Genomic DNA, 23,522 nt, shown 5'->3' with positions numbered 1-23,522 from the left:
GAGGACAGAGCCCTGGCCTTGGGTGAAACCCTAAGTCTGCCATTGGTTTGCTGGGTGCCTTTTTATTTATTTATTTATCTTATTGCTATCAGAGAGGAAGGGAGAGGGAGGGAGAAACATCAATGATGACAGAGAATCATTGATTGCCTGCCTCCTGCATGCCCCCTACCGAGGATGGAGCCCACAACCCTTGACCGGAATTGAACCCAGGACCCTCCTGGTAAGTCCACAGGCCGACACTCTATCCACTGAGACAAACCGGCAAGGGCTGCTGGTGGCTTTTGCAAAGTCCCGCCTTCCCTGGGCCTTGTCTCCCCATTGGGGACTGAGCGCTCTGGGCTGATCTCTGAGAGCCCGCCACAGGCTCATTGTATCTGAAAACTCTGCTGTGGGCGACACCCACGAGGACCTGAGCAGACGGGAGCCACAAGGGCTGAATGGGAAAGCGCAGCCTGGAAGCCAGAGACCCAGGGTCAAGTCCACCTCTCTGCACTCTTCGTGGGCTGTGACCTCACAGCCACGAAAGGGATTCCTCATACACCCCTGGAAGACGGTGGGAGACAGCCGCCTCCGGCCGTAGAAAGCCTGCGAAATCATTGGGTCCGGCCCTGCCAAGGCGTTAGGGGTGAGTTAATTAAATGTTTGACTGAATAGCCCTAGCTGGTTTGGCTCAGTGGATAGAGCGTTAGCCTGTGGACTGAAGGGTCCCAGGTTCGATTCCGCTGCCTCAGAGCATGGCATGACCCAGGGAGGCGGAGGTACCCTGAGGGGTCAGGGAAGTGGGGAGCCAGGCCTTACCGACTCCACAGCACCTTCTGCATGACCCGGACCACAGTGTCCCGTACCCTAATGTCCTTCTGGAGCTGGAGCTGAGCTGTGGAGAAAAAGGGTCAAGGGTCCCCAGGGGATGCTCAGGGACAAGGGGAGGACGTGACTCGGGGCTGAGGGGCTTAGGCAGGCCCAGGAGGGGTCCAGGTCTCAGGCCGTGTCCATCCCACCTGTCTGAGAGCTAAGCCCAGGCAGCCATCAGCCCCCGGCTCTTTGGGGAAGGACCACAGGCTGATGGGGGCCGAGGGGACACATCCTGTCTTCCCGGGACTGCTGGCCGCAGGCGGCCCCTCACCTGGGTCCTCTTCCCACTCCTGTTCCTCAGACGACTCCTCTTCAGACTCCACTGGGCTGGGCTGTGGGGGAGGGGGAGGAACTGGGACACAGCTTCCCCAGCCACACCCCTTCCCCACTTTCTCCCCGACCGGTGTTCCAGCGAAGGAGGCCGTGGGACAGGGCAGACGCTCTCACCCCGGCCCTGGGCACCGGCCTCCTGAGCAGGAGGAAGTGTGTGTGGAGGAGCCGCTCCCAGGCGGCAGGAGAGGTCAGTGACGCCACTGGACCCTCTCTGTCCCTCCTGAGGGAGGCGGCCAGGAGAACGTGGGGTGGCCAGGAGCAAAGGGCACGCAGATCCCCTGCGCAGGCTACTGCTCGCTGTGTCTCTCTGGGCTGCGGTGGCCACTCGGAGCAACAGCGTGAGTGCATCTCTCTCAACAAGATTGAGAGACGTCGCCTAAGTCCGTGGTCAGCAAACCTTGGCTCACGAGCCACATGTGGCTCTTTGGCCCCTTGAGTGCGGCTCTTCCACAAAATACCACCGCCTGGCCGAGTCTATGTTGAAGAAGAGGCGTTAGGAGAAGTTGAAGTTTAAAAAAATGTGGCTCTCCAAAGAAATTTCAGTGGTTGTGCTGTTGCTATTTGGCTCTGTTGATGAACAAGTTTGCCGACCACTGTCCTAAGTGAAGAGCCACACTTGATCTATAAGAATAAAAAGCACGTGCTCTGCCGAAACCGGTTTGGCTCAGTGGATAGAGCGTCGGTCTGCGGACTGAAAGGTCCCAGGTTCAATTCCGGTCAAGGGCATGTACATTGGCTGCGGGCACATCCTCAGTGGGGGGTGTTCAGGAGGCAGCTGATCGATGTCTCTCTCTCATCGATGTTTCTGGCTCTCTATCCCTCTCCCTTCCTCTCTGTAAAAAAATCAATAAAATATATTTTAAAAATAAACAAACAAATAAATAAAATAAAAATAAAGATTTCCGAGCCCCTCCTGGTGTTTCTCTGGCAGGTCTGGGCAAAGGCCCAGGAGTCTGATCCTTAAAAAAAAAAAAGCACGTGCTCTGTACCTGGCACCACGTGGGGCTGTGGGCCTGGCGCCGGATCTTCCTCCTGGGCCTCTGGGCGGGCGAGGCCGCGCTCACCTCCATCATGTTCTCCAGGGCCTCCAGCTTCGGGGGCTGCGAGCCCCCCGCGTACCCAGGGCTGAGGGCCCCCAGGAGGTGGATCACGGCCCCGGACTCCAGCTGCAGGGGGAGAAGGGCCCTTCGAACCGGAGCCGGAGCCGTGCGGGCTGCGCTCAGCTCATTGTAGGTGATTTTGCCGCTCCCCCCGCTGCGCTCTGAGCCCGTGAGGAGAGCACTGCGTTCCCAGGCCTGCTGAAGGCCCGGCACACAGTAGGGGTCCAGAACGGCTCACTGACTGTCTGGCCTGTGTCACAGGAGAGCCTGCCTCCCTTCCCTGCCTCCTTTCCGACCTCCCTCCCATCTTCCCCGCTCCCTCCCAGACACATTCAGAGCTAACTGCACCCTTCCTGCCCCCCCTGGTAATAGACACATCTCATGGGGGGCCCTGGAGGTCAGAGTGGGGATCTGGCCTTCCAATGAGCTAAGCATCGGTCCTGCTCTCCCGCTCGCTGTGGCTGCCAGGGAGCTCCATGCAGGCCTGGGGCCTCACAGCTGTACCTTCCCACGATTGGGACGGGGGGGGGGGGGGGGGTTGTGGTGACAAGAGTTCCCCTCCTCGCTTGCTTTAGGCTTGTATCCCGCTTTGAGTATGTTTTGATCATTTGCTTTACTGCAGACTATGAAGAATTGTGTTGAAAGCAAATGGGTCTGAAAAGTAATCCTTGAATAAAGGACCAGGAATGGTCAGGCTCCGAGGGCTGGGAGAAGTGGGGGCACGCGGGGGCGGGCCAGGGGCTGGGGTTGCCGCTGGTGTGGAGGAGGGAGGGAGCGAGAAGGGCCTTAATAAAAAGCAAAGAACCTACGTAGCACACACGCTTCACCCCACGGGGCATTTTCATTTCCTCCTTGAAGAGAAAGAGGATGAGAGATTAGAATGCAGAGGATCGAGGGACCCGCAGAGGTGAAACTTTTTTCTTTTTTTCTTTTTTTACTGAAACACAAGTTCAGAACAATACATTCAGTGTTCACTGCATTGGAATTTATAACAACAAAAAAAACAAGTTGAGTACAATCTAATGTTCATCAAAGAGGAATGGTTAAGCCCAGACTGGTGTGTTCAGTGGTTAGCGCACCAGCCTGTGTACCTGAGGGTCTCAGATTTGATTCCTGGTCAAGGGCACATACCTGGGTTTTGGGTTCATTCCCCAGTCCTGGTCAGACATGTACAAGAGGCAACCAATCGATGTGTCTCTTTCTCAGTGATGTTTCTCTCTCTTTCTCTCCCTCCCCCCCTTTCTTTCTCTCCCCCCTCCCCCATCCCTTCTATTCTCTCTAGAAATCAATTTTTAAAAAAATCCTCAGGTGACGATTTAAAAAAATAATAAATTTTAAAAGGGGGGAATGGGTAATAAAAAGTGACATGTCACACAATGGAGTCTATGTGGCCATTAAAAAGGGTGAGTCATATCCTTAGCTGATTTGGCTCAGTGGAGAGAGCATTGGCCTGCACACTGAAGCGTCCCAGGTTCAATTCCAGTCAAGGGCACATGCCTAGGTTGCAGGCTCAATCCCCAATTGGGTGAAGGAAGCAGCCAAACAATGATTCTCTCATCACTGATGTTTCTATCTCTCTTCCTCTCTGAAATCAATAAATATATCCTAATAAAGATGGAGTATGCAAATTGACCATAACTCTGCGACAAAGATGGCAGCGCCGACGGCCAATAAGGAGGGGATATGCAAATTGATGCAACAAGGTGAGAGATGGAAAGCAGCTGTGGCCGGAAGGAGGCGGAAAGGCAGCTCCAGGCTGGAGTAAAGGCGGGGCCGGCAGCCAGGGGAAGAAGGCCTATTCTTGCACGGATCTTTGTGCATTGGGCCTCTAGAGTGTGTGTGTGTGTGTGTGTGTGTGTGTGTATATATATATATATATTTTTTTTTTTAAAGGTGAGTCATAATATAAATGACTATTCATCAGGTTCTTAGAAGGTAGCTGGCCCTGGAGGAAGCACACATCATACATAATCTTATGAAGGTCTCACAACAACACTGTGAGGTATGTACTATTTCTATCCCCATTTTACAGATTAGGAAACTGAGGCTCAGAGAGATCTGAAAAGTCCCGAAGCTCCTAAGCAGCGGAGCTAGGATCAGAACCTCGTTCTGTCCGACTCGAAGCTCAGGCACTAAACTGCTGAGTTGTGCAGCAGCACTGACTGATCGGAAAGATGTCACGCTGCACTACTAGGAGAATAAGAATAGCTGACAGAATAGTATCTGTTGCATAAGCCCATTTATGTAAATACATGGTTATAGTTGCATAATAAAGGTATCTCTAGGGAATGAAATTGAAGGGGGTGGAGGTTGTTTTCCACATATAGGCACTTGGGTATTTATGTTACTCAAAATGAGCACGTATTTCTTTTATAACCGGAAACATTTTTTTTTTTCTTTTTACTGAAACACAAGTTCAGAACAATGTGTGCCGTGTGCTACCATTGCACAGAAAAAGTCTTTTTAAATTTGTATTTGCTTGACTCTGCATAAAATATCACCGGAAGAATCCACCAGAACCTAATAAAAACGAAGCTGCCTGTAGGAAAGGGATTGGGAGCTGGGAAGGAAACTTTTCACTTTCTTTCTTTTTTTCTTTTTTTTTAAATAATGGGAATGAATCAGCCTTTAAAAAAATAAACTGAGAAAGGAGGTGAGGGACAAAACGGGACATCTGGGAAGGAAAGCAGAAAAGACACTAAGGACAGCCCTTCACAGCTTAAAACCTTTGGCTGGCTGCATCTCAGGGTCTGCACTGCAGCATTGGGAGGCTCCAAACAATGCAGCAATCAGACCAGCAAAGACTTTAGGTGCTGGATTTATCAGACCAAAAATGCAAAATACATATATATGACATGTTTAACAAAATAAAAGGAGTTGAACATAACCCCCCCCCCCAAAAAAAAAAAAGGCGAAAGGCAAAAGAAATATATTTTTTAAACGATCAAGCATGCCGGGACTGGTGTGGTGCAGTTGGTTGGAGTGTCATCCCGTACACTGAAAGGTCGCAGGTTCAATTCCCGGTCAGGGCACATACCTAGGTTATGAGTTCAAATGCCAGTCAGGGTGTGTAACCAATCTATGCTTCTCTCTCCCTAAGACTGATAAATATATCTTTGGGTGAGAAATTTAAAAAAAAAATGATCAAGCAGACTTGGTTGGGAATCAAACAGAATTTTTTGGAATGAAAAATATAGCAATTAAAATGAAAAACTCGCTGAAACCGGTTTGGCTCAGTGAATAGAGCATCGGCCTGTGGACTGAAGGGTCCGGGGTTCGATTCCGGCAAGGGCATGTACCTTGGTTGTGGGCACATCCCCAGTGGGGAGTGTGCAGGAGGCAGCTGATCGATGATGATTCTCTCTCATCAATGTTTCTAACTCTCTATCCCTCTCTTCCTCTCCGTAAAAAATCAATTAAATATATATTTTTTTAAATGAAAAACCCAATATATAGGTTTAATCGCATATTAGACACAACACAAATAAGTTAGTGATCTAGAAGATAGATTTCATACAGCTCCGCCTGACTATTCACGGCACAAAGACGGCGAGGCACTGTCAGAGAGACGCCTGGGATGGCATGAAAAGGACTAACTAGCCTGAAGTCCCAGGAGGAGAGAGGAGGGAGAATGGGGCAGAGGTAGTATCTGAAGAAATATGGCTAAGAATTTTCCTGAATTGATCAAAGACAACAATTCACAGATTCCAAAAGCTCAGTGCATTTCAAACAGGGTAAGTAAAAGGAAATCCTCACCTAGACAAATCATAATGAAACTGTTCAACACCAATGACAAGGAGATCCTAAAAGCATCAAGAGAAAAAAATAACAGCTAACCCTGAACTAGCACTGACAATGCACTCTAACTGCTCCGCATGCTTTCCCTGTCAGTTCAGTCAGTCCTCCCCACACCCCGTGAGCTAAGTCCTGGTACCATTACTGTCCCCATTTTCCACAAGCGGAAAGGGAAGCACAGAGAGGTTGGTTAGTCAGCTTGTTCACTGTCATACAGCTGGCAAACCAAAGAGCTAGGATTTCAGTCCAGAACATCTGATTTCAGAACACCTGATTCCAGAGGCCACACCTTTATTTTTTTATTTTTTTTAATATGTTTTATTGATTTTTTACAGAGAGGAAGGAAGAGAGATAAGAGTTAGGAACATCGATGAGTCATTGATCAGCTGCCTCTTGGGGATGTGCCCGCAATCAAGGTACATGCCTTAGACCAGAATCGAAACCCGGCCCCTTCAGTCTGCAGGCCAATGCTCTATCCACTGAGCCAAATTGGTCCCGGCAAGAGGGCACACCTTTAACCACTACTCCATGATGCCTCTCTCCAGAAGACCTTTTACTTACTACAGAATGACAATTAGACTAACAGCTGACTTCTCAATAGGAATGTGGAAAGCAAAGCACAGCAGAAGGATATTTTCAATGAGCCTAAAGAAAATAACTATCAATTGTGGACGCAGACAAAATCTTTTTCTGAGAATGAGGATAAAATAAAAACACCGTAGAGAAAAGCGAGTTATTGTTTTTCTTGATAATTTAATTTTTTCTTCAATAATCAAAATGTGAAAGGATGAACTTGAGGCAGAAGAAAGGAAAAATGATCCCAGGTAGAAACGCTGAGATGCAAGGAAAATCTTGAGCAAAGAAAATGATAAATACATTGTTAAATCTAAGCCAACGTTGACTTATGATACTGTAATAACTATGTGTAATTTGTGGGATTAAAAAAATAACTTAAGACCAACTCACTGGAAAACAACAGCACATAAATTGGGAAGGTTCCTCCTAACAGGTTTGGCTCAGTGGATAGAGCGTCAGTCTGCGGACCAAAGGGTCCTAGGTTTGATTCCGGTCAAGGGCATGGACCTCGGTTACAGGCTCCTCCCTGGCCCAGGTCTTGGTCAGGGCATGTCCAGGAGGTAACTAATCGATGTGTTTCTCTCACATCGATATTTCTCTGTCTCTCCCTCCTTCTCCCACTGTCTCTCTGAAAATCAATGAAAAAATATCCTTGAGTGAGGATTTTTTTAAAAAATTGGGAAGGTTCATGCTTGGAATTAAAACATCCCAAGATCCTTGTATCATTTCGGAGGAAGATAAAGATGTAACTACCTTTATACTTTGGTAAGTAAGGTATTCATGTTAAAATTTCTAAAATAGCCACCATAAGAATATAAATAGGGTATAGAAAACTCCCAATCTACTAGAGCAGTGGTTCTCAACCTCTCTAATGCCTCGACCCTTTCATACAGCTCGTCATGTCGTGGTGACCCCCAACCATAAAATTGTTTTCATTGCTACTGTAACTTTGCTACTGTTATGAATCATAAATGCGACCCACAGGTTGAGAACCACTAGCAGGGTCACCTAAAACCGCCAGAAAACACAGATCTTTATATTATGATTCATAACAGTAGCAAAATTACAGTTATGAAGTAGCAACGAAAAACATTTAATGGTTGGGGGTCACCACAACATGAGGAACTGTATTAAAGGGTCGTGGCATTAGAAAGATTGAGAACTACTATACTAGAGAGATAGAAAAAGAATAAGAAAAAAACAATCAATCTAAAAGGAGGCAATAAAAGGGGAAAAGTATAGAAAATGCAGGATATACCGTTTCCCCGAAAATAAGACAGTGTCTTATATTAATTTTTTCTCCCAAAGTTGCGCTAGATCTTATTTTCAGGGGATGTCTTATCTTTCCATGCACTAGGTCTTATTTTCAGATGATGTCTTATTTTCGGAGGATGTCTTATTTTCGGGGAAACACAGTATGTAAAGCACAAAATAAGACAGTAGGATTAGATTCAGATAAATGAGTAATTACAAAAACTGTAGATGGATAAATACTTCAGATAAATAAAAATAATTATCACACCTTTAACAAAATAAGTCCAGTTATAAAATGTTCATAAGACCCATTTCTAAAATATAGCAATGCAAAAGATTGAGAGGGGAAAAATGGAAGAATATGTGAACAGGCAATTACCAACCAAAATACAGGTTTGTAGCTATATTAATATCAGATAAAACAGGCAAAAAAAAAAATAATAACTAGAATTGCTCTGGCTGGCTCAGATGGTTGGAGAATTGGGCTGTGTACCGAAAGGTTGCAGGTTCAATTCCAGGTCAGGGCACATACCTCGGTTTCAGGTTTGATCCCCAGTCAAACCCGAAACCATCCATTGATCAGTTGCCTTTGACGGCCTGGCTCCAAGCTGGAGCCTCACGGGCCTGGATTTAAATGCTGGCTGCTCACTTGCTATGTGACCCTGAGTGGGCCACATACCTTCTCTGAATCCCCGACTCCTTGTTTGGCAAAGCCGAGGTATTGACACTGACTTCTAATGCTATGGTGAGGGCTCAGGGTGAGATGATGTATGTGCAGTTCCTTATAAACAATAAGAACTCAACACAAGGAGCTATTCTTGGGCTATCCATCTGTGGGAAAGACTTTGTACCTACCCATGAGCCTGGGAAACTGGGTGGGGCCCGAGCAGCTCTGTGCGCCCCTGGCTGTGACGGGCAGAGCCAAAGGCTCTGGCAGAGCTGCCCTCCCCACATCCCCTGCCTTCCACAGAGCAGCTCCGGACCTCCCGGCCACTGTGGGCTCAGGACAGAGAAGAAAATGGCGTCTCCCCCCGCCTCCCCACTCCTCCAAGAGTCTCTGCTTCGAGCCAGAGGAATGCAACACGACCGACCTCACACCCCAGATTCCCAGCAGTTCTGGGGCCCCGCCGGCTCCCCCATTCTGTAGAGCACATGTGTCAAACACAAGGCCCGCGGGCCAAATCCGTCCTGCCAGGCCTTGCAATGTGGCCCGCACCGCGCTGTCATCACTGCACTCCGCTGCATTTCCATCACAATGACAGTTTATGACTGTTCAGTAAACCATTCGGCCCGCGATTTAGGCTGGATTTTAGATTTTGGCCCCTTCTCTGATTGAGTTCGACACCCCTACTGTAGAGGAAGAAACTAAGGTGAGAGACATCTCTCATCCGAAGTAAGGAACAGAGCCTGACCTTGAACCTATCTGTCTGCCCCTGCCATGAGCCAGGCTGCCTCCCGGAGAAGGTGCCAGGGCCCAAAGAGGGGCCCCAGACCAGCCGGGCACTACGCCCACGCCCCCCTCAGCCCTGTCCTCAACCACCTGCCCGTCCCTGTCATGCCCAGACTCCATTCTGCGGCAGCTGCCACCAGTTGCCATGACGACGGGTTATTTGGGAAGCTGTGGGCTGCCGGGGCAAGAGCAGCCGTGGTGCTTCCAGTCCGGGCAGGTGGGCGCCTGGCTCCGCCACCAACTTCAATCTAGCCCCTCAAACGCTGTGGGTGCCAAAACTGGTTTGGTTCAGTGGATAGAGCATCAGCCTGCAGACTGAAGGGTCCCGGGTTCAATTCCGGTCAAGGGCATGTACCTTGGTTGTGGGCACATCCTCAGTAGGGGGTGTGCAAGAGGTGGCTGATCGATGTTTCTCTTTCATCGATGTTTCTAACCCTCTTTCTCCCTTCCTCTTTGTAAAAAAATCAATAAAATATATATTTTTTAAAAAGCTGTGGGCCCAGGAATCCCCGTGCTGGGCACCTGGCCCCAAAAACTAATGTGAAATGGGGAGGAGCCGGGTGCACAGCGATGTCACTCCAGCGTGACCCGGAGCAGGACGAAACTGTACGTCAACAGCAGGTACCGTTTTTTGCCTACTGTCCTTGCACCAGGCGCCTGGCTAAAGGCCAAGCACTCGTATCACGTGCTCCTCACCTCCGCCATCGGAGGTGATCCCAGAAGATGACGTCGCCTGCCTGGGTCACTCAGGGGCAAAGCCAGGACCCAATGCTGCCCGGTGGCCTCCAGGCCTGGGGCTCGGAACCACACGACAGAGGTAGGAAATGAGAAAAGGAAGTCCCGGCCCATCCTTAGTCCTAGCTGGACCGGTGACCAGTACGTCTGCAGCTGCTACGAGGCAGGCTCAGGGACTCGCCAAACAATAGGCACCAACTTGGAAAAGTCTTCAAACACCACAGTGCGTGAAAAGTACACAAGCACGGGTCCCGGAACAATGAGGCATGGGATGGGCCCACGTACAGATAGGAAGGCGCGATGTGTAGGTGTTCACAGATATACAGAGAGCAGTCAAGGACTGTTAACAGTGGTTATCGCCACTCCAGGCAAGGGGCCCAGAGGCACTCACAGTGATTTCCTCACTCTGTGCTAACAATTGTGTGTGTGTGTTTGGGGGGAAGGGAGGGAGTTAAATACCAAAAATCAAGTTATAAAAAATTTGGCACACGTGATCCCATTTCTAGGCAAAGAAAAGATATATATGCATAAGAAAAAGATAGGGGAAAAGGACATATACCAAAATGTCACCAGGAGATAGCCCTGAATGTTGACATTATGGGGATTTTTATTTTTTCTTTATTTTCTGTGATACACACACATTCGTGTGGTTTGTTTTTGTTTTTTTATTAAAAACTAATATTTTTGAGTGATGCTTACAAAGACAATGTCACCGCATTCTGATGAAATGACGGCGCCAGGCAGCTCACCACTTCCTACACCAGTGCTAGCTACTACCCTGTTTCCCCGAAAATAAGACAGTCTTATATTAATTTTTTTCTCCCAAAGATGCGCTAGGTCTTATTTTCATTGGATGTCTTATCTTTCCATGCGCTTGGTCTTATTTTCGGAGGATGTCTTATTTTCGGGGAAACACGATAGTTTGCTACCTGGCCTGGAGCTAGCCATGTCGCCTTTCTGAGCCTCAGTGTCCACATCAGTGAAATGGGTTGATATCAATGGCATCTACTTCATAGAGTAGTGAGGGAAATCGAAGATAAAGTGCTTAGGACAGCGCTTAGCACACAGTAGGTGGGTCGGGTGCTAATACTGCCCTCCCCGCAGGGAAGACGCACCAGCAGGCCGTGCGGCCAGCTCTCTGGGCAGACTGCCTGTGCTTGTGTCCTGGCTCCGCCATCTACCAGACGTGGAGAACCGGTTAGCTCACCTCTCCAGGTTTCCTGCGAAAACTCAATCAGAAGCGCCAGCACACCATACATACTCACAAGTGGGATAAAAATCAACTATGGGAGAAGCATACACCACACACAGGAAGGGCCGTCTCCTGCCTTTGATATATAAACATGTTCGCTATGGTTATTAATAAATGACAATCATTAGCCAAAACCGGTTTGGCTCAGTGGATAGAGCGTCGGCCTGCGGACTGAAAGGTCCCAGGTTCGATTCCGGTCAAGGGCATGTACCTTGGTTGCAGGCACATCCCCAGTAGGGGGCGTGCAAGAGGCAACTGATTGATGATTCTCTCTCATCGATGTTTCTAACTCTCTATCCCTCTCTCTTCCTCTCTGTAAATAAAATTTAAAAAAAATCAATAAAATATATATTTTTTTAAATGACGATCATTACAAGTAAAATGCAGGGAACCTGGGTAGGCACTGACTCCCTCTCTGTGTGTGAGCTTGGAGAAGTCTGTGAGCCTCCCCGAGCCTCAGTTTCCCCATCTGGAAACATGGAGCCAGTGCCCACTTTTATACGGCAATTGCAGACACCAAAGCAAAAGCCAACCTGACATAAATTAGGTCATTTACCTTCTGCCATCTGCTGTGCTGGGCACATTATTTTATAACGTCATCTCATTTAGTCCTCGGAGAAACCCATTAAATTGGAATTAGTATTTCCTTTTATGCAGATGAAGACACGGAGAGGTTAAAAAACAAATATTCGCCGAAACTGGTTTGGCTCAGTGGTAGAGCGTCAGTCTGCGGACTGAAAGGTCCCGGGTTCGATTCCGGTCAAGGGCATGTACATTGGTTGCGGGCACATCCCCGGTAGGGGGTGTGCAAGAGGCAGCTGGTTGATGTTTCTCTTTCATCGATGTTTCTAGCTCTCTATCTCTCTCCCTTCCTCTCTGTAAAATATCAATAAAATATTTTTTTTTTTAAATATTCCAATGTCACTCAGCTAGGAGGCGGGCAGAGGTAAAATCCGAACCCAGGACTTACCACCTCCAAAAGCTACTGACCCCTGACAAGATGTCAGCAAAGGCGGCTTCCTGTGAGTCTCCCGACGTGGTGGGCCTTCGGTTGGTCAGGTGTAAGATGGGCATGTGGGACAAAGGTCACTAAGAGTCCATCCAGCTCAGCTCTATTGCATTCCACCACCACGCATGGCACTGGCAGACTGGCCCGGCTCTTCCGATCCCAACCTCTCAGGCTCAGCTTACCGGTTTGGGGAGGCCTCGAGGGCGGGCTGCGGCCGGCGGGTCCCGGTTGAAGTTGCAAGAGCTTCTGTCTGAGCCCTGGTCCTCCGCGGGGGACACGGGGCCCCTCCCCAGCTTGGCACACTTGAATCTTCTCCGCCCCATGAATGCACCTGAGCGAGCCTTGCTGGCTGCAGACTCTGGGGGTCGGCAGGGGTGTCAGGGAGAGCACGGAATCCTTGCCCGGGCCTCCCCGTGGCCAACCCTTGACCTCCAGCTCCTCCCGGCTGTGAGAGGCAGCAGGGCCATCCTCACCACCAGCCCCCACGACGGCCTGCTCGGCGGCCCGCTGCTCTGTGGACGCCTTCCCAGGCCCTGCCAGGCACAGTGCGGGCTCTGGGGAGGACCCCGGGCAGCCGGCCTGAGGGACAGCCCTCCACGGGGCAGTGGGAACACCACAGGGTCACAGGGGCTGCCCTGTTGGGCCTCATCCTCCGCGTCCGGCAAATAGCGGAGCTTAGTCCCTGAGGCACATCCCACACAGCTTCCATCGGGATCTCCTGGCCCCGACCCAGAGTCCTTGGGAGGGAGAGGACTGCAAAGGCCTCCCAAGGACTCCAATCAGCTCCTTGTGGGGGGTCTCCCACCCACTGGGGGTCGTCCCCACCAGGGCTCCGACCAGACCAACGGCCTCCCCATCCTCTGAGCAGGTCTCACACTTCCTGCTTTTTGTTTTTCTCGCCCCCACAGCGGCCCGTTTGGGGGGTTCCTCTTTCCTGAGGGCGGGGCTTCTCCATCACACCCTGGAAATCTCCCACCTTCTCCCGCCTCCGCGGGCCGGGGCCAGCTCTCCTGCACCTCTGCCAGCCTCCCCCTGCCACCCAGAGCTCTTCCTGGGAGGCCCACGGACATGCTGCAGAGATTGCTGGCCCGATCTGCATCGAAGACCCCGAGTAGAGAAATCTGGAGCCTCTCGGAGGCCGGAGGCCTCCCCTGAGCAGGCGGTGTGTGGGGCCTGGGACCAGGCACCCAGCCCCGGCTCTGTCCCGCGACTGGCAGCTCCAGGACCGCCATGTTGGCCTTGGCCTTCACGCGGGCCGGGCCCCAGGAGCGCCCTCAGCCGGGAGCTGGCACCTCGATGGGCCTCCTCCCCGAGCGCCCTCTTCCTAATGCCCGCTGACCCGTGTGGTGCCAGGCCCCCACGGAGCTGGCTTCCTCCCGGTCCTTCTGGAAAGGTCCACGGCCGCACCGGACCGAGAGCAGGCCCCTCCGTGCCCCCCTGGCAGCCCCTCCTGAGACACGCCTGCCCCCTGGAGGGCCATGGCGGCGTGTGGGCTGTGAGGAGAGAGGGGAGGTTTCACGGGGGAGGCCTGACGCCCCGGCCCAGGCCGGACCCCGGGACCCCGGGACACGGGAAAAGGGGGGAGACCCTCGGCCTCCCTTCCAGGTGCCCCCAGGCCCGGCCCGGCCCTGAGGCCTGCAGGCCGGTGAGGACAGCCCCGGGGGCGGGCGGGAGGCCGGCCACCCAGCAGGGTTGAGCTACAGCCACCTGAAGGCCGGAGGGCTCACCCTTTTGCTCAGATGGGGTGAGGTATTCACAGTGGCCCGTTCCTCATGTCTCGTTTTGTGAGCATCATTTCATTTCACTCTGGCAGCCCCAGGTGGGGAAACCGAGACAGGGAGGCGTTCGGTGCCTCGCCCACGGACGGCACGCAGGAGGGGAGAGCCGGCATCGCTCTCCATCTTAACGCCCCGCTCCAGACCCCTCCGCACACACCGAGGGGGCTCACGCCCGCCCCCGGCCCGGCCCCCACACCGGGCTGTCCCGGGAGACACCCGGCCAGGTGCCCAGCCTGGCAAGGACGGTCTCCTACCGCTCAGGGAACTCCGCTCCAAACCGTCCAGAAGCTCCCGCTCGGAGTCCCCCGGCGCCCCCATCCCGGTTCCGCCCCCGCCTGCGAAGGGGCCGGGGTCACGTGACGCAGGGGGTTCTGGGTGAGGGATGGGGCGCAGCCTCCAATGAGACGCCGGGACGGCGCCCTCCGCGTGCTGACGTCACGGCACCAGCAGAGGGCGCGCTCTCCCTCCAGTCCGGAGGGCGCCCAGTTAGGCAGGTGGGTGTCTGAGGCCAAAGGTCACCCCAGGGCCTAGCCGGGCTGAGAGTGTGAACTCGCACCCAGGGTGATGGGAGTTCCTGGAAGTGTCTGAAGCCCTAGGGAAATGTCAGAATCGAACTATGGTGTTGCCTAATTATTATTTTCATTATTGTCTCAACTATAAAAATATACAGACTGGTGCAACCACTGTGGAGAACAGTATGGAGTTTCCTCAAAAAACTGAAAATGGAACTCCCATTTGGCCCAGTAATCCCACTCCTAGGAATATATCCCAAGAAACTAGAAACACCAATCAGAAAGGATATATGCACCCCTATGTTCATAGCAGCACAATCTACAATAGCTAGGATTTGGAAACAGCCTAGGTGCCCGTCAGCAGATGATTGGATCAAAAAACTATGGTACATCTACACAATGGAATACTATGCTGCCATAAAAAAGAAGGAATTCTCATCATTTGCAGCAACCTGGATAGAATTAGAGAACATCATGCTGAGTGAAATAAGCCAGTCAATGAAAGAGAAATGCCACATGACCTCACTCATTTATGGATATTAAAGAACATTATAAACTGATGAACCAAAAGACAGATATAAAGATAGTAAAGCAAAAAGCAGACTGTCAAGTTACAGCGGGGAGGGTAGGGAGATCTGGGGGAGATAAAAGATCAACCGAAGGACTTGTATAATGCATATAAGTACAACCAATGGACACAAAACTCTAGGGAGGGAGGGTATGTATGGGGGGGGGGGGCAATGTTAAAATATGTACACAAATAATAATAAAAAAGAGGAATTATAAAAAATAAAAAATAAATTTTAAAAAAATAAAATGTACTCTCCCTTCTCAATTCAGGGGCAACCTTGCTTTTTTCTTTCTTTCTTCTTCTTCTTCTTTGTTAATTAGGTTATTTTCGTTTTTTGCGTATGTCACTTCCATAGCTGTGTATAATGTGCTCGACACTCTGGTGCTTGATGTGCTAGTATTCACATGTCTACTGCTTCCTTCCCGCTGTGGCGATTTCCTTAGCCAATCTTTCCCCCTTTCTCCTCCCAAATTTTTTACGTTCGTGTTTTTAGTTTTTCCATTGGTTACAATGATAATTTTGAATAATAGTCTTAGCTGTCTGTTTCTTCCTTAGATAGTATCTTTCGATTTTCCTCCATGTGAAATAACTGTCTGTTTTCCTGCACCCACTTCTGCCTTCCTCCATCGACTCAGTTTTCACTTTGCCTTTGTGAAGGTTTGGAGTACGTACATCCTGTGTCGTAAAAGGTGGTTCCGTTTGCCTGCAGAATGATTCTTAACATTGAAAAACCAGATGGCATTCTATAACATTACTACCCTGTTATAAATATTTTCCCTGCTGAACCCTCACAGAGGAAGATGGAATTCTGGGCACTACAGCCTGGGCCTGGGACATCACGCAAAGCTCCAGGTTTATGGAATGCTATGCTGCAGTGAGGATGAATAAGTTAGATCCACATATCAACATGGATGCATCTCAAAGACATCGTGTTGAATTTAAAAGGCAAGGTAATGTTAATAACAGGCAACTGAATGCCAGGTATTTGGGAACTCTCGGTACTGCTCTTCAATTCTTTTTGCTATAAACCTAAATCTTTTCTTAAAAATAAGGTTTACTACACACACACAGGAAGCTGTTGTGTAATCCATCCATATTGAAAGCTATCATGATCGGCTGTCAGGGTCCCAAATGAGATGAGAGTTGAGATTGATGTCACCAGTGACATCCAACCAACGCTCTCAAGCAATAACTTTTTTTTGCGTGAAAAGTCCTCCCACTATGGAATGTCCTGGTGATACTGGGCACAACGGGTCCGTCACTGCCTTCGCCACGAAGCCAGAGAGCAGGGACAAGGTCGAATCTTTTATGAGTGTTTATGAATCAGATAGCAGGCACCCTGAGAGAGCAGCAGGATAGCACCTTGAAAAACCGTGCCCGGCATTTCGTTTCAAGCTCCTGTGTAGGGTGAGTGGGTGGGAAAGAATCTGCAGTCGCTGAGTTCCCAGGGTCTGCCCTCTTCCGCTGTCCTGGCGAAGGTCAGCCCTGGAATGCCTGCCGTCTCCCTGCAGAGCTGTTCTGTCCTTCATCAGGGCTCCAGGCTGCCTTATCACCGGGGCCTGTGCTCCTTCTGTGACACGTCCTTCAGTTTCCCAGGGTCTGGAAGAGAATCTCTTCGTTACAGTGAGCGGCTCTTAAACAGCTGGGATTCTATTTCTATGATGTGCCCCTCCTCTATTGCCTCCCCCTTCCCCCGTTAGTTTTAAATCTTGTATCTATGAGATTCGTTTCATATGGAAAGGATCTTGCTGCTGAATGGGGAGGGGGGGGAGATTGAAAACATCCTCTAGGCGCAGGCCAGCGAAGTCCATGCCGATAAGGACCTGGAAACCGGTCAGGCGATGGTCTGATGTGCATCCTCCTGGTCTTTGTCATCTGCCTCCACGTCACCCCGGCTTTAGGTTTAAAGGTCAGCTATTTACCCCTCAGCCAATTCCTCCCACTGTTAGCATCTCCCAGAATTGGGATGACTGAAGGTCAGAGTCTGTATCTTCGGAAGTGAGTTCCTGAAATTCCTATACAAGTATGCTGTTTATCTACTCAGTCAGCATTTATGGAAACAGTGTCAAATGAGTGGCCGGCTGGGTTACCATTGCCACTGTTTTTCTGGTTGTTGTGGTAGAGGCTTGACCAGGTCCCCTAAGACCAAGCGAACTGGTCCATTCGGATCAGGAAATCTCCCACCATGGGGTAAGGTGCTGTTAGCATCACGTGGCATTGGGGGCAAATGGGCAGCGACAGATAACACTTGCTGAGCCTTACCTATCTTAATCCTATATTTACCTATTTTGATTTTCTATATTAATCCTTACAGCAAGTCTAAGAGGTAAGTACTGTTATCGCCCCTACTTGACAGATGAGGAAATAAGCAGAGAGATTAGGTTAGTAAGGGGTAGAGTTGGTTTAGGAAGCCAGCCAGTCTCTCTCGCTCCTGATATTCTAAAGTGTCTCATTGTCATAAAAAATAATCACAGTTGGATTTTAGCACAGTTACTACTTTATGAGTTTTAAGATGGCTCTAGCCGGTCTGGCTCAGTGGATAGAGCATCGGCCTGTGGACCGAAGAGTCCCGGGGTTCAATTCCGGTCAAGGGCACATGCCTGGGTTTCGGACTCAACCCCTAGTGGGGCGCATGCAGGAGGCAGCCAATCAGTGATTCTCTCTCATCATTAATGTTTCTGTCTCTCACTCGCCCTTCCTCTCTGAAATCAATAACAAAACTTCAACTTAAAACTTCAAAAGAGTTTTAAGACAGAAAGAGGTAATGTTTTCAAAGAATATTTCATGAGATGGACAAAGTGTCATATATGGTGCTAAGCACGGGCTTAACACTGGACCCATCATGGATTTGACAAGGGGAAGCCCTCAGTCTTGCCTCCCTGAGATGGGCTGGTTTTTGTAAGTTGGCTTCTCCCGCTGATGGGGAGGGGAAAGAGGACAAACGTTAGTTTTGCACAGATGCTTCTGAGCACATTTTCCATCCCAGCTTTGCAGTCAAGGGAAAGAGGGGGCTGATCTGGACCATGCCGAGCAGCCAGGGGCCCCCTGGGGGGAGGACGGAAAGTCACTGGGAACCTGCCTTCCCAGAAGCACCCCCTGCACGGCTGGTCAGCAGCAGGCTGCTCGGCCAGAGGTCACCGGGACGAGCGTGGACCTGACTGACGGGCGTTCTCTGGTTTGCTGAAGGATGTGTTTGAGATTGTTGAACTGGGAACACAGAAGCAGACCCTCTGGGCCCGAGGCCAGAGGTTTCAGGACATGCTGCCAGCAGCTCCGAGGCCCAGTCTCTGCCTGAAGATGCACACTGCTCACCCCAGGGCCACCTCCGGACTGCTGGCGCCTCTGGGTGCCGCTGTCCCGCTGACCCTGCTGCTGGGCCTGCCCTGGACGCTGCTGCTGCTGCTGCTCTTCGCTGTCTCCAGACAAGGCTAACTCTGTCACAGCTGGCTCTGAATTCCTCCAGAAAACTCAGGGGGCGCTGCGGGCCTCTGACAGCGCCCTCCTTGATGCCGCTGACTGCGGCTCCCCTCCCGGTCCCGGGCCTCAGTGACCGGACGTCCTGTGCCCTGAGCTCTCAGGGGCTGAGGCCACAGCAGGTGCTCCCGGCTCCGGGTCCCCAGCCCACAGGCCGTGGACAGACACGGCCAGGAGTCCACGGGAGCTGTGGACGTGCTCGTGTGTATGAAAAACGGGCCCTGACCAAGGCTGTGATGGACACGGCATATCCACCTGCCTCGCCGGGCGATGTGGAAATGCCCACGGAGGAGGTCCCTCCGCCCCGCCTGGCCACGCCGTTCTCTCCAGAAGGAAGTCCCCATGAGCAGCCCATGCGTGAGCAATGGGGGGGATGCCCCGCCTCTCTGAGGGCAGAACATCTGCACCCATTATCTGGAATGTTCTGTGGGAGCTCTGATTCTTCCCGATCGTGTGTCTTTATCTGTATGGACTCGTGGGTATCTATTTTATGCTTTGGGTGGGAACACAATGCTATTTCCCTCACTCTGCTGCTCAAACTCTCCAGCCTTGGCAGCAGAGAGCTCTGTCCTGGCTCCCGTGTCTCTGACATTTTGGCATTATTGTTTGGGGGCGGGGTCCCATTTCCTTCCTCCTCCGAGGCTTTTGACCTCACCGATGTCAGGTGTCGATGCCGCCGAGCTCAGAGGGACTCCTCCTTCACTCACCCTTGCCCCTTGCCGCTGGGCCTCTGAACCCCACGCCCTGGCCGGGCCTCCCGGGGGCCTCGGAGCTGCTGGACACACTGAACTTCAGACCTGCCCTTTCCCCCTCCCGCGGCCTCTGTCCCGCAGGCACGGTGCCCTTCTCCCGGCGGAGTCCGCCCAGCCCCGGCTCCAGAGAAGTTCGGTAACCTTAGGAACGGAACCGTATCCTCCGTATGTGTGAATACACTTCCAAAAGGGTGAAGCAAAACAAAAACAAAACCTGCCTCTCGATTATCTCTGAGACCAGCCTTATCTTCTCCCTCCTGGACTTCGGGTCCCTGTCCTCTGGCTGGAGGCTGTTTTCATTGCACACAGTCCCGCCTGGCCGGCCTAGCGTCCGGGGCTTTGGGGTCAACCAGCCTCGGATTCCAGTCCTAGCGGCCCTGGGCTGTCACTGATCTCTCAGAGCCTCCTTTTCCGCACCCATAGCAGAGGGACAGGAACCACCTCCAAGCTCCCGCTGACGGAGCGCCCACTATGTGTATTAAGTGGTAACTTGGGAAAAGCACCTACTATGATGCTCACATACCAGTAGGTGCTCAAGAAAAGGAAGCTGATATCACTATTCGTAGTAAGAATACTGTAGTCAGGGTGGGTGGGTGGGTAACCAGCCAAAGACCTTCTGTGTGTACATGTGTAGCCTGTGGGTATAGACACTGGGGTGGTAGGGCCCAGGGCAGGGGGGAGAGGGGGCTGGAGGAGGTTGATGGGGGAAAGGGGAACGTATGTAATACTTTCAATAATAAAGATTTATTTATTTTTAAATAAACTCTGTCCAATCTCTACTCCAAAGCTCAGCCGTAAGGATGTCACTCTTCCACTCCAATCCTTTGAGAAGCTAGAAACTCCTGGAATTCCAGATCCTTTGGAATCCGGCTGCCCCCTGTGCCTCGCCTCATCTTCCTTCCCTCCCCAATCCCACCAGACCATTCCCTGTGCCCCACGCAGCCTCATGACACCTCCTTGCTTGTTCTGTCCCCTCTGCCCACAAGGATCTTCCAGCCTTTCTCCATCCAGGACATCAGCTCCAGGTTTCTATTCTCAGTGACAGAGTCAGCCAACCAGCTGGAGCGGTGGCTGCTTCCTGCCCACAGCTCCTCCCTACATGTCGATGTGTCTGCCTCGCTCCCGACCCCGCACTGACCAGGTCCCTCACTGACCACCCCCCTCACTGACCAGGCCCCTCACTGACCATCCCCCTCACTGACCACCCCCCTCACTGACCAGGGCCCTCACTGATCATCCCCCTCACTGACCACCCCCCTCACTGACCAGGCCCCTCACTGACCATCCCCCTCACTGACCAGGCCCCTCACTGACCAGGCCCCTTACTGACCAGGCCCCTCACTGACCACCCCCTCACTGACCAGTCCCCTCACTGACCAGCCCCCGCACTGACCAGGCCCCTCACTGACCAGGCCCCTAACTGACCACTCCCTCACTGACCACCCCCCTCACTGACCAGGCCCCTCACTGACCAGGCCCCTAACTGACCACTCCCTCACTGACCACCCCCTTCACTGATCACCCCCCTCACTAACCAGCCCCTCACTGACCAGGCCCCTCACTGACCACCCCCCTCACTGACCATCCCCCTCACTGACCAGCCCCTCACTGACCACCCTCCTCACTGACCACCCCCCTTACTGACCAGCCCCTCACTGACCACCCTCCTCACTGACCACCCCCCTTACTGACCAGCCCCTCACTGACCAGGCCCCTCACTGACCACCCCCCTCACTGACCATCCCCCTCACTGACCAGCCTCTCACTGACCAGCCCCTCACTGACCAGCCCCTCACTGACCAGCCCCCGCACTGACCAGGCCCCTCACTGACCACCCCCCTTACTGACCAGCCCCTCACTGACCAGGCCCCTCACTGACCACCCCCCTCACTGACCATCCCCCTCACTGACCAGCCCCCGCACTGACCAGGCCGCCCAAAGGTCAGGGCCATGTTTTATTGCCCCGCGTGGTGAGGAGGAAGGGCATGGACCTGAGTCCGCAGACGGGGTGTGTCTGCATCTGGAGCTTATCGCTGGGCGGCTCTGGTGGGAATGCTGTAAAGATATAAGAGATAACCATGTAAACTCCCTCCCATAATGCCCCGCACCAGGAAACCTTAACAAATGGCCACTTTCTCCCGCTTATTAATGCCGGGCAGCTCCGGTTATTGATGGATCCGAGGCTAAAAATAGAGCGGCAGCCTGGAGAGCAGGTCCTGCCGGAGCCGGAGCTGACGCCCTTGGTGCCGGGTGGGAAGGAGCCTGCCTCTCCCCACAGGGGCCTCTGGGGAAATAAATCCTGATGCCTCTGGCCTTTCTCCCATTGGTGTCCAGCGGGGGCCGGGGGTGGGGGGCGTGCAGAGGCCCCGCCCACACCAGGCTGACGACAAGCCTAGCAGAGGGCGTTGTAAGCGGACACGCTGGCCTTTAGCTCCCGCCGCCACTCATGGGCTCGGTGACCTTGGGCGAGCAGCTCCCCCTCTCTGAGGGTCATTATTGTCCTCCAGCCCGGGAAGCTGACAACGGCAATAACACAGTTTGGAATAACAAGCAGTTTACACACAGAGAGAGTGGCCTCAGGGCCAATGGCAAGCTCGGGGATTCTGAATGATGACACCTCCTCCTCGAGCCTCGGTTTGCAGATCTCTAAAACCGGCACAGTTGCCGAAACCGGTTTGGCTCAGTGGATAGAGCTTCGGCCTGCAGACTGAAAGGTCCCAGGTTCAATTCCGGTCAAGGGCATGTACCTTGGTTGCGGGCACATCCCCAGTGGGGGGGTGGGGGGAGTGCAAGAGGCAGCTGGTTGGTGTTTCTTTCTCATCGACGTTTCTAGCTCTCAATTCCTCTCCGTGTAAAATCAATAAAATATATTAAAAAATAAATAAATAGAAATAAATAAATGAATAAAATGGGTGCGGTCGCTCTGACCTTACCCGGCTGTGGAGGGCTGGAGAGGTCGTGGCAGCTATCGCTGACAGCAGCATCGCCCGATGGGAACCTGAGTCATCTAATGGCCCGCCTCCTATGTGAGAGCTGAAACCAATTTATTGGAGCTGCTTGTAAGCCATCGATCCGCCGGGCTTGGGAAATGCAAAAAAAAAAAAAAAAAAAAAAAAAAAAAAAAAGCATCCAACAAGAAAAGCACCTCTCGTCTCGAGCGGCTGGCAGGCTGGCCCTGCCAGCGGACAGACCGCCTCTGGGTGACCGGCAGTCCCTGGCGTTCGGTGCTCTGGCAGCGTTGTCTCACCCCCCAGGACAGGATTCTGGTTTGATTGAAGAAGGTCCTCAGTGGCGGACGGGAGGCCCCGTTTTCCTCCCGCAGCTTCTCTTCACGGGGCCGCCACAGGGCCTAGCCTGGCCTCCGGGGGCCCCGGCCCAGCTCCTCCACGTGGACTGCGGAGCTCCGACAGCTCACAGCCTCACGGCCACACTCACTGATGGGGGCTCCCCTTCTTCCCTTCCCGGCCCCCAGCTCACCTCAGGGTGCCAGCAAGCCTCTGGGCTGCCCCCGCTGGGCGGGGTGTCCGTCCAGCAGCACCGAGCGTGAGAGTCTGGCCTCTGGGCTCTCAGCCTCCCGCCTGTGGCTCTCAGATCCACCCTGGGAGACCCTGACTTCCCTCGGTGTGTATTTGTTTGTTTGTTTGTTTGTTTGCATATTCATCAGCATTCCTGCTTGCAGACACCAGAGTCCTGTCTGGCCAGGTTCCGGAGAAGAGGAATTCACATAAGTGGTGAGAATTCTTGGCTGGTGGAGAAGCAGCCTGTAGATGCAGCTTTCGGGAGTATTTCTAAGAAGCAGCTGCAGATGTCTTGGCTGGTTTGGCTCAGTGGATAGAGCGCCGGCCTGCGGACTGAAGGGTGCCGGGTTCGATTCCAGCCAGGGGCACATGCCTGGGTTGCAGGCTCCATCCCCAGTGGGGAACATGTAAGAGATGGCCGACCAACGATTCTCTTCTCACTGATGTTTCTCTCTCTCTCCCTTTTTCTCTAAAATCAATAAAGAAATATATTTAGAAGAAGAAGAAGAAGAAGAAGAAGAAGAAGAAGAAGCAGCAGCTGCAGAATCGCAACCACCCAGG

The 23,522-nt window shown here is 52.1% G+C and overlaps 1 pseudogene; it reads right to left on the bottom strand.

The window, feature by feature from the left end:
- Positions 1-12,312: 12,312 nt before the first annotated feature.
- On the bottom strand, positions 12,313-13,588 carry LOC123652628 (annotated as a pseudogene).
- Positions 13,589-23,522: the final 9,934 nt, after the last annotated feature.

This window comes from Pipistrellus kuhlii, unplaced genomic scaffold (genome assembly GCF_014108245.1).
Source record: "Pipistrellus kuhlii isolate mPipKuh1 unplaced genomic scaffold, mPipKuh1.p scaffold_m20_p_2, whole genome shotgun sequence".
NCBI lineage: Eukaryota > Metazoa > Chordata > Mammalia > Chiroptera > Vespertilionidae > Pipistrellus > Pipistrellus kuhlii.
This window is presented reverse-complemented; position numbering and strand designations above follow the sequence as displayed.